This window comes from Parus major, chromosome 20 (genome assembly GCF_001522545.3).
Source record: "Parus major isolate Abel chromosome 20, Parus_major1.1, whole genome shotgun sequence".
Classification (NCBI taxonomy): domain Eukaryota; kingdom Metazoa; phylum Chordata; class Aves; order Passeriformes; family Paridae; genus Parus; species Parus major.
In genome coordinates this window covers 13,683,887-13,696,204 of record NC_031788.1, presented here as the reverse complement: position 1 = coordinate 13,696,204, position 12,318 = coordinate 13,683,887, and the positions used below count along the sequence as shown (strand labels likewise).

At 47.8% G+C, this 12,318-nt stretch overlaps 1 protein-coding gene and 2 long non-coding RNA genes across 7 annotated transcripts in view; 2 read left to right on the top strand and 1 right to left on the bottom strand.

Moving 5' to 3' along the window:
- The window catches only part of RIPOR3 (RIPOR family member 3), a 41,446-nt gene extending 31,644 nt beyond the window's left edge, over positions 1-9,802 (bottom strand). For 2 of the 5 annotated variants that reach the window (XM_015647533.2, XM_033519194.1), the window contains exon 1: positions 9,675-9,802. The gene's annotated coding sequence lies outside the window, so the exon portion shown is untranslated. Of the gene's footprint in view, positions 1-4,710; positions 4,924-7,838; positions 7,949-9,643 lie in introns of those variants that run through there. The other 3 variants (XM_015647534.2, XM_015647535.3, XM_033519193.1) reach the window with 3 other exon arrangements.
- LOC117245377 lies at positions 8,009-8,787 on the top strand. The gene is made up of 2 exons (XR_004500032.1): positions 8,009-8,296; positions 8,396-8,787. It is a non-coding gene; the product is annotated as an uncharacterized LOC117245377 (long non-coding RNA).
- An 88-nt stretch (positions 9,803-9,890) lies between the features above and the next one.
- LOC107213106 lies at positions 9,891-12,156 on the top strand. Its single transcript, XR_004500031.1, has 2 exons — positions 9,891-10,200; positions 10,371-12,156. It is a non-coding gene; the product is annotated as an uncharacterized LOC107213106 (long non-coding RNA).
- The last annotated feature ends 162 nt before the right edge of the window (positions 12,157-12,318 follow it).

The following is a 12,318-nucleotide window of genomic DNA, read 5'->3' as shown; positions in this document are numbered from 1 at the left end:
CCCAGCTCTGAGGGACTCTCAATTACTCCTCTCAAGTCTTCTGTGAAACATGAAGCAGACCAATGCTTGAGGGTCAGACGCTGTGCAAACCGTAACTTCTGGCAGAAATCTGACTAAACAAGAACATTTTTTAAACTAACTTTGCCCATCAGTTGTTTTTAAACTACAAAGGGTCCTGTGCTGCTAGTTCAGAAAGAGGTAAGATTTTTAGGACCATCACTTCTCTTCCCAGTCTTGCTCCCATTCACTGGGAGCTTTGCCATCACTTCAGAGATGATCAACAAGACCTTGGAGATCATGATCTGGCACTCAAACTGGAAAAATACATAAGTGTGGCTTTTTTTTTTCTTTTTCAGAAAAGATGCATCAGATTCTCCCTCTGGTGCCTAGCTTAAGCTTCTTTAAAACAATGATTCTTGATTTGTTTTTATGTGTTCTTCATCAGTCCTTTCCCTGCAGTGTGGAGCAGGTCCTTGCACTGAGACACAGCAGCAAAAAGGAATCTTCTACTGAATAAAGCCTTGTGAGACACAGTCATTACATGCAGAGGAAACTGGATTTAGTGGGGCCCTAGTTCCCCTGGGGACTCCCATAATATAAATTATTAATAATAAAAATAAACATTGGCTAGCTTGAACTTCTCTTCATTCCCTTAGAGCTTATTTTTGTGATGGAATTAGCTAAATAAAGCCCACTTGAAAGAATGTTTAATTGCAACCTATCCAAAGAAAACAAAATGGAACTAATTGGTTCTTAGATATTAAACATTCAAAAGGAGATGGTTTTGGAAACAGCTGAAAGAATAATGTGCATTAGGATACAAATGGTGCAGTGAGCAGCTGAGGAAAATGCAGTCTAAACTGGGCTACATTTACTTTTAAACCAGACATTCAAGTTTAGTCAGTCTGGGCCTGCTTAGCAGACAGCTTTGGATTGTTTCAAGCCTAAACAGAATTACAGCAACACTCTCTGCAAAGTTATAAAATCAGAGGAGGCAAAGCAAACCTGTGCACTGACTCCTGGGCACCGTTTGCCCAGGAAACACAACAAAACCTCCAGTGATTTCTGCTCCTGGAGAGTCCCTGCAACCTCCTCCAGCCTAAAGGAGACATCCTGCCAGGGGCTGCTTCCAGTGCCATTTCTAGAGCAGTTGTTTTGTGCAAGTCTGGTCAGGAGGGCTCCCAAAACCAGTTCTGACAGCACATCTGCAAAGGAGAGTGGTTGTGCTTCCATCAGAGCACTGCCTTGGTCTCTACAAACTCCCTTCCTTCAGCCCTGGCTTTTGTTATTGCTGCTTAATTCAAGTATTTCACAGGCAGCAAATAGAAAGAATCTGTTTGGCCATGTGAAAACTCCCTTTTCATATTCATTAGAAGTTAAATAGTTGCCACACTAATTTCAGAAGTATTTCTGCCAGGCTGGGAAGCGATGGCCCTGACGTGACTGAAATTTGTAAACAAGAAAAAACCCTCTACATTAAAGGGGAGCAAGAAGTAGGTAACAAAATACATACAATATAACAAAAGTCATACAGGAAAGACAATTTTAAAAATTAATGAGTGGTAGAAGAATTTTCCTCTGGAGGACCAGGGTGTGCAGTGAAATCATCCTGGTGCTCAGGCACTGAGGGGACACTGTCTCATCAGCAACATGTTTACTTTCCCACTTATCAATGACTGCCAGTGCCGAGGCCTCTGCCAGAGATAACAAATTCCTGGAAATGTCAGGGCCCCCAGAACACCCAGCCCCAGCACACGAGAGCTGCTCACTGGAGAAGAAAGGCAGACACAACTGGAAGCGCCAAGCAAAAGTTGCTCAGCGGGATCAGTTAAGATCAAACCACTTCAACATTTAGGCCAAAAGCTAATGTAGTCTAAGGTCCCTTGAAATGTTATGAATACCATCAACAAACACGGCAAGAGTCACTCATGAAAGTGCATTTCAGCTTTGTGCACAGAAAAAATCAATCAGCTCTCTGTCTCAGACTTTTCCAAGACTGTGAACCCAATTGTTTGCTCCCTGAGGACCCAAAGCTTTTACTGCAACTAACACATCTGCTTAGTGTTTCCTATTTTCCAGCATCACAAGGAGTTTTTCTTAGACCTTGGACTGGTCTACTCAGCATCTCTGGAGCAGAGATCTCCTAACCCCCAGTGGTGATCCTCTGCAGAGCTGCCAGGGACAGTGCACACACCAGAGACCTTCCTGGCACAAAGTCACCCTTGGCTTATCTTCAAAATTCAGAAATGGCCTCTCAGATAGAAAACATTGACAAGTGATTCCAGCAATACTCTAATGCAGAGCCAGGATTCAATCCACACTGACACAATTCCAGCAGCAAGGGCAGGCAGCACATTCCATGTTCTAACACAAATGTGGAGTTTTGCTCTTGGTTTCCTCCAGAGAGATATTTTACAAGAAGATACAGTTTTACTGTATTGTAAACATAATCTGACAATTGCAGGTCAAAGTATCCTCACTTATTGCTTTGAAAGGAACTAAAAGTTGTCAAATTCATACATAGACACGTGGGGGGAAGATTCATCGTGTGTTCCTGGAGCTCTGGGGAAAACAGCACAGAAACCATGTCTGAACTGGAGACCCCAGCACAAGGTGCAGTGTGTGTTCTCACCCAAAGCCTTCTCCTGCAGAGCATCTTCTCCTTATAATCCTGGTTTTGTTCTTGAAGAGCCCAAGCTCAAGCAATTTTGAGATACTTTGCATTGCTACTTAAATGTTTTGCACTTCTGCTGTTTGTTTGCAGGCAGCTGGGATGCCCACACTGATTTTCTAAGGTTATTTAAATCCTCCTTTATTTGTTAACAAATTAGGTCGTTGCACAACACATTGGCATGTGAAGCCTTCAGAAAAAGGGAGAGGCACAACTCAGTGGAATTAGGAAGGAGCTCTGTGACCTCAGCAGAGTTAACAAAGGACAGCTCCATGGTCTGGGTGCCTGTGGTGCCTGACTGAAGGAATATTTCTGTAGGTCAGGGCTCTTCAGGGGGGGGCCTCACCTTCCAGATCAGTGTCTGGGGCCCATTTCAGACAACAGTGACACATTTCCACCCAGCCTGGGCTCTTGGTGCTGCTCAAACAGCAGATGTGCAGTTCCTTTCACACCAGACTTGTGTGTTGCTGAAGGACTCAAACCCAGGCATCTCCACACACAATCCATCCACTGGAAATGCTCTTCTCTCGTCTGCCACTGTGAAAAACCAGATCACTGACTTGCTCCAGGCCCTGACAGCTTTAGAAAAGCCCATGAATGTCCTGTTGGGTCAGGTCTCGGGTACATCCATGCACTGGACTGCAGTGATTGCTCAAACAGCCACGTTTGGAGCATCCCTTTGGAAAACCCTGGTCTGCTATTGCAGCTTGACACATCTCACCAAACAAAACACATCTCACCAAACAAAATCCTTCCTTTTCATCTGCAGAAATCTCCTGCACTCTTTGTGTAAAATTTCAGTTATGTAATGGAAACATTTCAGAAATCCAGTGCCCAGGGAAACTGAAGGTTACTGAGGTGCTGTTTCCTCTGCACTAGCAGAAGCACAAACCTATCCACACCAACATTAAAGCAGCAAACATTCAGATTTTAAAGCACTCTGAGGCCTTGGAATTGCCTCCCTTTTTATCTGTTCAGGCTCAATATTGGAAAATGATATTTCCCTCTTCAAGTCTGTAGCAATTTCAATAATAAAGCAGAGGTTATGTAAGTGCAGAGAATTATGGAAAATATATAAGTGGAAAGTACATAGTTTTAGAATTGATTTGAATAACTCCAATGCAACTGAGCTGACTTTATTCACACTTTCCAGTCTTAGTCAATACTGGATTGAAACCAAGCACAAGACATTTCGGGCCCAAAGGAGGTTTTTAAGGAAATGACAAGTACCTATATTTCCAGTTTGCAGCGCCTGTCTGGGAAAGCTCTGCGGCCTGAGGAAACACCAAGTGCCCTCTCCTGGGATCAAACAGCAGAGATGTGAACTAATTAAAGGCACCTTTGGATCAGGCTGTAAACACGAGGGCTGGCTCCACCCCAGGGAGCTCCCAGGGCAGAGAGCTGGATGGAAAAGCTGTGGAGTCTGAGGCTCAGAGCCACCCTCACCCTGCGAGTTCATCCCACCCCAGGCAGGCACCAGCTCCAGACACAGCTCTGCATTCCTTCCACACCCAGGCTGCAGCTGGGCCTGAGAAGGAATGCAAGACAGAAATGAGTTTCTTATCAGATCTTGTTGGGTGATGCCTGTGGAGCTGGCAGGGCTGCAGTGGGCCATGGCACACAGCCCAGCTCCACAGCCCCAGACCTCAACACACTGCTCCAGAGGGCACTGCAAAAAAGGTAAAACTGCTTTCTAAGGCACAGGAAACTGCTCCTAACTCGGGGACACATGGATATATCTCTGTCATAAACTACTTTCATCAAAGGAAAAGTGAAGAGCACAGATTTGTATGAGAATGAGTAAAAAAGGGAATAAATTATGTATTTCCAGACTCAGGGGCATTTGGAAGTCTGGCTAAAAGAAAACAGATTTAATAATCACAGATCTCACCGAGGGGAGCAATAAACACCCAAAGAAGGACAGGAGGTTTCCCAGGATAACCCTGTGTGCCCATTCCCTCCCAAAACAAGGGCAGCATCGTGCTTACAACTGCACATGGCAAAATCTTCCCATCACCCCAAAGAGACCCAAACTTCACCTTGGCTCCTGGTGAGACAAAGCAGTTACAGCTCTTTCAGTTCCACAGCATTTCAAAATGAGCAGGGACAAAGACCTCCCAAATGCATGAAGCACACAAAGGACTGTGGAAACAAGGCTCTTCATGTGGGCATTGTGGCCTTTTGGCAAATTTGCCAGGGCTGGGACCTTCCTGGATGTTCCTCTCTTTACTCTCCCCAAAGAGAATGAAAACCTGTAGGATAAAGATGCTGTCAAAAATGTCCAAAGGACATATTGAGGTAATTCACATTGCATTTTCTCCAGAGCTGAGAGAAGAGTGTTGAATAGTGCATCTACTGTTTCGAGAAAAAGAAATACTAGCTAAAATTAAGGGCTTTGGCTACTTTAGGGCTTCCTAGGCAAGATTAAATCAAAACATTTCCTGTAAACATTCCCTCTTTTCATCAGCATGTCAGCTGTAGTAAAGAGAATGTGATCCTAATTCTCAGCATCAAAATACTGGATAAGCATAAAGTCAAATGTTTTCTTACTTTCACAGAAAAAACTGTGACTGGAAATATTTTCCAAAGCATGTTGCAAGTGGAGGTAAGTAAATCAGCTAGAGCACAGCACATTTTTAAAGGAAAAAAGTTTCTAAAACTGAATCAGGATTTAATAAAAAATGTCTCTGAGGTACACAAGTCATGCCCATAATAGAATATTTTTCAGTTTTCAACCCTGTATAGAGAATTTTAAACCACTAGCAGATGCAGGAAACAAAAGCAAAATTGTCCCTTATTCTCTGCTGTACACACAGAGATAGAAACAGGGAACACCAGGAGAGCCTCTCAAACATTTTCCACAAGACAAGAAATTTGCTCACAATTCCTTCTCCCTTTAAATTGTTTCTGTGGCAACACATCTGGTGCTGTAATTCTGGGCCAGCACATTAACAATCCTGAAAGAAGAAAGTTATGTTGTTGTTCTGTGTGCAGGAACGTGAAGCAGAGAGATCTGTGAGCACACGTAATCAGGTCACCCTCCTGCCTCCCCAGGCACACAGAACATCAGCGAGGGATATTTATGCACAGCTTCAAATTGCAACTTTTAAAACATTTCAGCAATGGTTAGAGAAAACTCTCGTGGTAAACACAGTCTATAAGCCAGGGGTTTTTGAAAATAAAATGATGAGTGCTTTGCTGTTGCTCCTACTGTGTGAAATAAATAAATTATCCAGCTAAGAGGGACAAGGTTCATTTCCTAACCATAAACATAACTCTCCCTATGTAGTGGAGCAAGGCTGGTGTTGGTTTCTGATCTCCCAGCACTGCACAGACTCTGCTGTATTATCACCATTTCACACATGAGATGTGTCAGCAGCACGTGAGGCCACAACGCCCCAAGTGTGTAAAACTCAGCTGCCCCAGCATGAGCCACCCCTCCCACAATCACAGAATCCCTTGGGTTGGAAAATCCCTCCCAGAACATCAGATCCCAGCTGTGCCCATCCCCTCCCTGTCCCCAGAGCACTCAGTGCCACCTCCAGCCCCTCCAGGGACACTCCAGGGATGGGCACTCCAACCCTCCCTGGGCACTTCCAAGGCCTCAGCTCCCTTTCAGTGAAAAAATTCTTCCCAAAACATGGAAGCTCTTGAGGACCAACACATTTTACATCAGGGAAACAATGGAAGTAGATTTTTGCTACTTCATCAAGCAGATCAGGCAGGGCTGGATTCATGGAAAGAACATATCTGATGAGCAATAAAACATCACAGTTACTGTCCCAATAATAATTGCATATGTTCTCCATAAAACAGTTATTATTATTTAATTTGAAACAGCTAAATTCTCATCTAGAGCAGTTACATATGAATCTGTTTGTTAACTACACTTAGGGTATTTCTGTATTAATGACAAGATCATCTTAATGTTCTGATCTTTTAAATTACTGGTGATTAAATGCCTTGGCTGTCTGAAAACCAAGTTTTTGCCCTAAAAAGTTGAATTGAATAAAAACGATCGTTTTCAGGCATTCTGTCTTTGAAGACATGCTGGCTTAAAGCAGTCTGTCCTCAGGGAGAATAAACTGGCAGCAGAAATGGAAAAGTTGAAAAAAAAAGTGGATAAAACCTGGTATTTCATAAATATGTATGTCCCTTTTGTGCTTCTGGAGGCAGCATCCCAGGATGGGAATTAAAGCCAGGGCCCTGAGCACCTGTAGCCATCACAGCCTGGCTGATGTCCTGTGCACGACTCACTGTCTGTAATTTTGGATTGTCACCAGCCAATCACCTCCCAAAATCCAGTGCTGGCCAACAACAGTCTGGATAATTCAACTCTGTCTGTTCCCTCTTTCTCAGCCTTTTGGCTAAGATCAAGTGGGCAGATTTAAATAATATTATACTATTTTACACAAATTCTCTCCTTCATTTCCAGTCTATTTATTTCATCCAAATGGAACAAATTAATAACCCTTCTGAGACAGTTCCCCCTCCCTTGCTTTATCTTGGATAACCTTCTGTAGCCAGAGCCTCTGCCTTGTCCTGGTGCTCTGGAACCCCACATTGTCACTGCTCAGGGACACGTGAGGATCAGAGCTTTTCCCTCCCCACAGACTCAGCCTGGCTTCCCTCTCTAGCTCTGTTCTACTCCTCGGGCTCTGTGTGAGGACAAGGCAAAGGAGGGTTGGTGAAGGAATTAGCTGTGGAAGGGAATAAAGTGGCATTGGTGGATGTGCTGTTACAGGAGCCAGCTCCCTGCCTGGACTGCTGCTCAGGCTGGGGAGAACATTGCAGAACATTGCAGAATATAGAACATTGCAGAATATAGCAGAACATTGTAGAACATTGCAGAACATTGCAGAACATAGCAGAACATAGCAGAACATAGCAGAATATAGCAGAACATTGTAGAACATTGTAGAATATTGCAGAACATTGCAGAACATTGCAGAACATAGAACATTGCAGAACATAGAACATTGCAGAACATTGCAGAACATAGCAGAACATAGCAGAACATAGCAGAACATTGTAGAACATTGCAGAACATTGCAGAACATTGCAGAACATTGCAGAACATAGAACATTGCAGAACATTGCAGAACATTGCAGAGCAGCTGTGCAGCTGCTGTTTGTTCAGCCAGAAGGAAACCATCCCAATCCTCACCCTGTCCCCTGGGGGAGCCAGTCCAAAGCTCCCTGCTCAGCCTCTCTGCAGGCTCTGTGCTGCTGCCAGCACACCCTGCAGCTCCTGACGGCCTCCAGGACAGAGCCCTGGCTCAGGATGCAGGACCTGGAACCTCAGGAAAGCCCTTCCATTGCTCCCAAGGGGATCCAGGCTGTAACTGGAGGAGAATGCTGCAGGTTAGCTGCTCACACTGTTGTGTCTCACACGTTTCTCTCCACACCCGGGGCATGAAGAGGCTGGGCCTGCCCTCCAGGACAGCTCCAGCCCATTTTGGCAGGGGTTGTGTAGCTTTTCCTGCTGGGCTGCCACACGTGCTGTTGTCATCACTGTGCAGGACTCAGAGCAGCAGCAGGGAAGGGATGAACACCACAACACAGGAATACAACAGAGAGGGAGTTTCTCACTGTGCACTCCTGTAGCCACAGCATCTCTCTCAGGTGAGCCTCATTCAACATGCAATATTCCCCCAGACACGTTTTGCACTCTTTGCTACCCTTGCTAATGATCTTCCTCTGCTTTTCTTGTTTTTAATTTAGGGCTTTCCAAAAAAACCCAAAACAAACAATGTAAAGCACCTCATCAATAGGTGTAGCTCCCATTTTGCAGCTGTGAAAACACAGGTATGGACAGATTAAGTCTTGATCCCAACAAAGGAAATGACTGAATCAGGAGCTTGAGTACTGGTGCTGGTTCAGTACTCAAGAAATGGCTCCAGAAATATATAACCTTATTTTTCAAATTCCTTAAAGTTCCTTTGGTTGATGAACAACTCTACTTCCATATGGCCCAACTTATTTAAAACACTTTTTAAAGGGGGAAATTAAACTCTGTCTGAATCAAAATGTAACTGGGCTGTGACCCAAAAACTCAACTTGTATTTACACGAATAAGCAATAAAAAAAATAAATTAAAAGAAAAAAAAAAAAAAGGCAAATAAAATGTAATCTTTGCACAGACAAAAAAAGTCAACTAAAATATAACCAGCTCATGCAACACCACCTCCAAAAGGCAAACTCTATGGGATGGCATAAACCGCATCCTGCTGCTCTTACTGTTCCACCTGCTCCAGCCGGGTGCTGTCCTGCCGGGGCTCGGGGCTGTTTCCTGCCGGGAACGCCTTTACCCCGGATAAAAAGCTCCCGAGCCTCTCTGTGCGGCTGCAGCCCCTGCAGGAGCCTTGGCATCCTGTGAGCCTTGCCCTCTTACAGATGCTCGCCTGCCCCACAGGTGACCGGGTCCCACCTCAGGTGTCCGCATCTCCCCAGAGGTGTCCGCATCCCCCAGAGGTGTCCGCATCCCCCAGAGGTGTCCGTATCTCCCCAGAAGTGTCCGCATCTCCCCAGAGGTGTCTGTATCCCCCCAGAGGTGTCCGCATCCCCCCAGAGGTGTCCGTATCCCCCAGAGGTGTCTGTATCTCCCCAGAGGTGTCCGCATCCCCCAGAGGTGTCTGTATCTCCCCAGAGGTGTCTGTATCTCCCCAGAGGTGTCTGTATCCCCCCAGAGGTGTCTGTATCTCCCCAGAGATGTCCGCATCCCCCAGAGGTGTCCGCATCCCCCGAGAAGTGTCGGTATCCCCCCAGAAGTGTCCGCATCCCCCAGAGGTGACCGAGTCCCGGCTCAGGTGGCCGCATCCCCGCTAGGTGACTGTCCCCTGCCGGCACCGGAGCTCTCCCTGCGGGCGGTGCGGGTGCCCCGCGCCCCCCGTGCCCAGATGTGCCCAGATGTGCCGTACCTGTGCCCAGATCTGCCCAGATGTGCCCTATATGTGCCCAGATGTGCCGTACCTGTGCCCAGATGTGCCCAGATGTGCCGTACCTGTGCCCAGATGTGCCCAGATGTGCCGTACCCGTGCCCAGCCCGGCGGGCGCGGAGCGCGGCTCGGCTCCGCTGCCGTGGCGGCTGTCGCGGCTGTCGCGGCTGTCGCGGCTGTCGCGGGTGGCCGGGAGGGCCCCGATAGCCGCCGCTTATCGCCGCCTGTCGCCGCCTGTCGCCGCCTGTCGCCGCCTGTCGCCGCCCAGCCGCGCTCCGCTTCCAGGAAGCCGCGGCTCCGGAGCGCCCGTTCGCCGCTGGGTGCCGAGGGCTCCGTCCCTCTCGCTGCTTCCCTTCTCCCTCCTTCCCTCCCTCCTTCCCTCCCTCCTTCCCTCCTTCCCTCCCTCCCTCCCTCTCTGCTCGCTCCCCCTCCGACCCCCCTGGTGCTGGCAGGGGGCTGGGAAGGCGCAGCTCCAGCACATGCCGAGCCGGCGGTCACGGCCCGGACCCTCTGCTGTTAATCAGGAGCATCCCAGGCTCCCTCTGGCTCGCCCCGGCTGTTCCCCCGCGGGACACCCGGCCCTGCAGCCCGGTAATCCCCCGCTCCCCTCTCCCGGCTCTTACCCCTTCTGCTCAGACCTTCTTTCTCTGCCGTGCTCAGGGCCCGCCTTTGCCTCCTTCCCCATCCATTGCTCCCTCCTCCTCTGCCCTTACCCCACACTGCCTCTTCAGCATCCCTTTAAAGGTCCCCTCCTCTTGCAGCCCTCGGCCATACAGCGTTAATCATCATCATCATCATCATCATTATCATCATCATTATCATCATCGTCGTCGTCGTCGTCGTCGCCGTTCTTTCCCTCTCTGCCTCCTGCTGTTCCCCATCCCTCCCTTCCATGAGTTTGCTGCTACTCAGGAGATGTAATTTGCTCTCTCTGATTCTCTGTTGACCGAAGCCTGCTCCGGGTGCTCCCTGCTGCCCCCGCTGCTGATCTCCTCCTCGCTTCTGCGGCTCCCGGGACCCTTCCAGGTGACGGCGGCAGGGAGAGGTGAAGCTGTCATTGGAAAGCAGGCTGGGATCGGGCTGTTCCGTGTCTCACTCACACCTCTGCTGAGCCTTCTGCAAACAGCACACACAGCCCAGCCCGGGCACAGCACCCGGCCTTCTGCCTGCCTCATCCATCTTCCATCGCCCCCTGGCACTTCCCCGTGCCGACCGACTGACAGCACACGAGGGCAGACACTCCCCACGGGGAAAATGAGCTGACTGCATGGAATTTGGCCATGCCCTTACCATAACTTCATTTGCCGTGGGTTTTCTCCCTTTTGGACCATGCTCTGCAGCATCCAGCACGCACATCCCGAAACCCACCCCACTGCAGGGAGCTGGAACACAAAGTGAAGTCCTCAAAGCTCCAGCTGACCAGAGATCCCACACAAGAACCTCTCAGGGAAGGGCTACTGGTTTCTTTCACAGTTCTTTATGAAGTTGGTCAGGATTTGTATTTTCCTGTGCACGTGTTTAAAGGAAGGTCTTTCAGGAGGCAGAGGGAGATCTGTGCACAGCTGAACACGCTGGTGAGGAGAGGCATGAGGGAACTGACACACATCAAAGTGAGAGCAATAAGACACAAAAACAGATGGGCAGATGGAGTTGCCTGAGCCAACAATTCAGTTTTAATTGTATTAGGAAGAGCTGTGCTGAGATACAAGCAAAAGTGGGTTTCACACCAGGTCTTCAAAATGGTTGGGGCTTGGAGCACTGCAAATGGCACTGGTGGCACACCATGGGTGTCCCAGCTCAGGTACCTGGAAAACAGCATGGACATGGAAATCCATGGACTTGTACAGGTAATTACATTCATTCCAGTCATCACAACTCTACTCTTTGATTTTCCTGGGATTTGGCGGTTTATGATCACATACACTGGAGAATCCCCCCCAGGGAATGCAACTGCAGCTGTCCTGCTGCTCTCTGGGCTGAGGAGGAGCAGTGGCTGTGTGCCCCAGCCTCAGGCAGAGCTCCTGCAGCCCAGGACAGCGCTGCATCGCTGCTGCATCACTGCTGCCCCTGCAGCAGCTCCCTGGCCCCAGTGCTGGCCCCACAGCAGGCTGTGAGAAGCTGAAATCAGCTGGATCTGTAGGAGGACATTTGTCACAACACCAAATCTCTGCAGGAGATCCGTGCAACCAGTTGGCCAAAAAAGTCATTACTGTTAATGTCATTTCCTCCTAACCGTGAGCCTTTTAACAAAATTTAACAAAATTCACAGAGCAGCCCCCCAGCAAACACCAATGACCACGGCTCCCTCGCTCCTGGTGCAGATGTCCCCACTCACTTCAGCTGGGGAATGGCTCTTTGTGTTTTTATTCCAGTTTCCTTTTTATGATCTTCATTTGCTGTGTCTTCATCTGGTGTGTTTATGTGGCTGGTGCTTGGTTTTCATTATTTTTAACTGCATTTCAGATCATTTGCTCTATGGTTTTGTTCACATTCTCCTTTTCCACGAAATTCTAATAAAACACTTGGCTACAGTTTTCCTAAATTGAACACTGATGTTTAGTGCAGCTAATTATGCAGCAGGGTTCAAAGCGAGTTCTATAATGTAACAATTTACATATTCCTGAAAACAATGGACACAAACCTACAAATTATTGCTACAAGCTAGTTTCACATTCTTCTGGAATTTCCTTTAGAAATACATATGTTTAG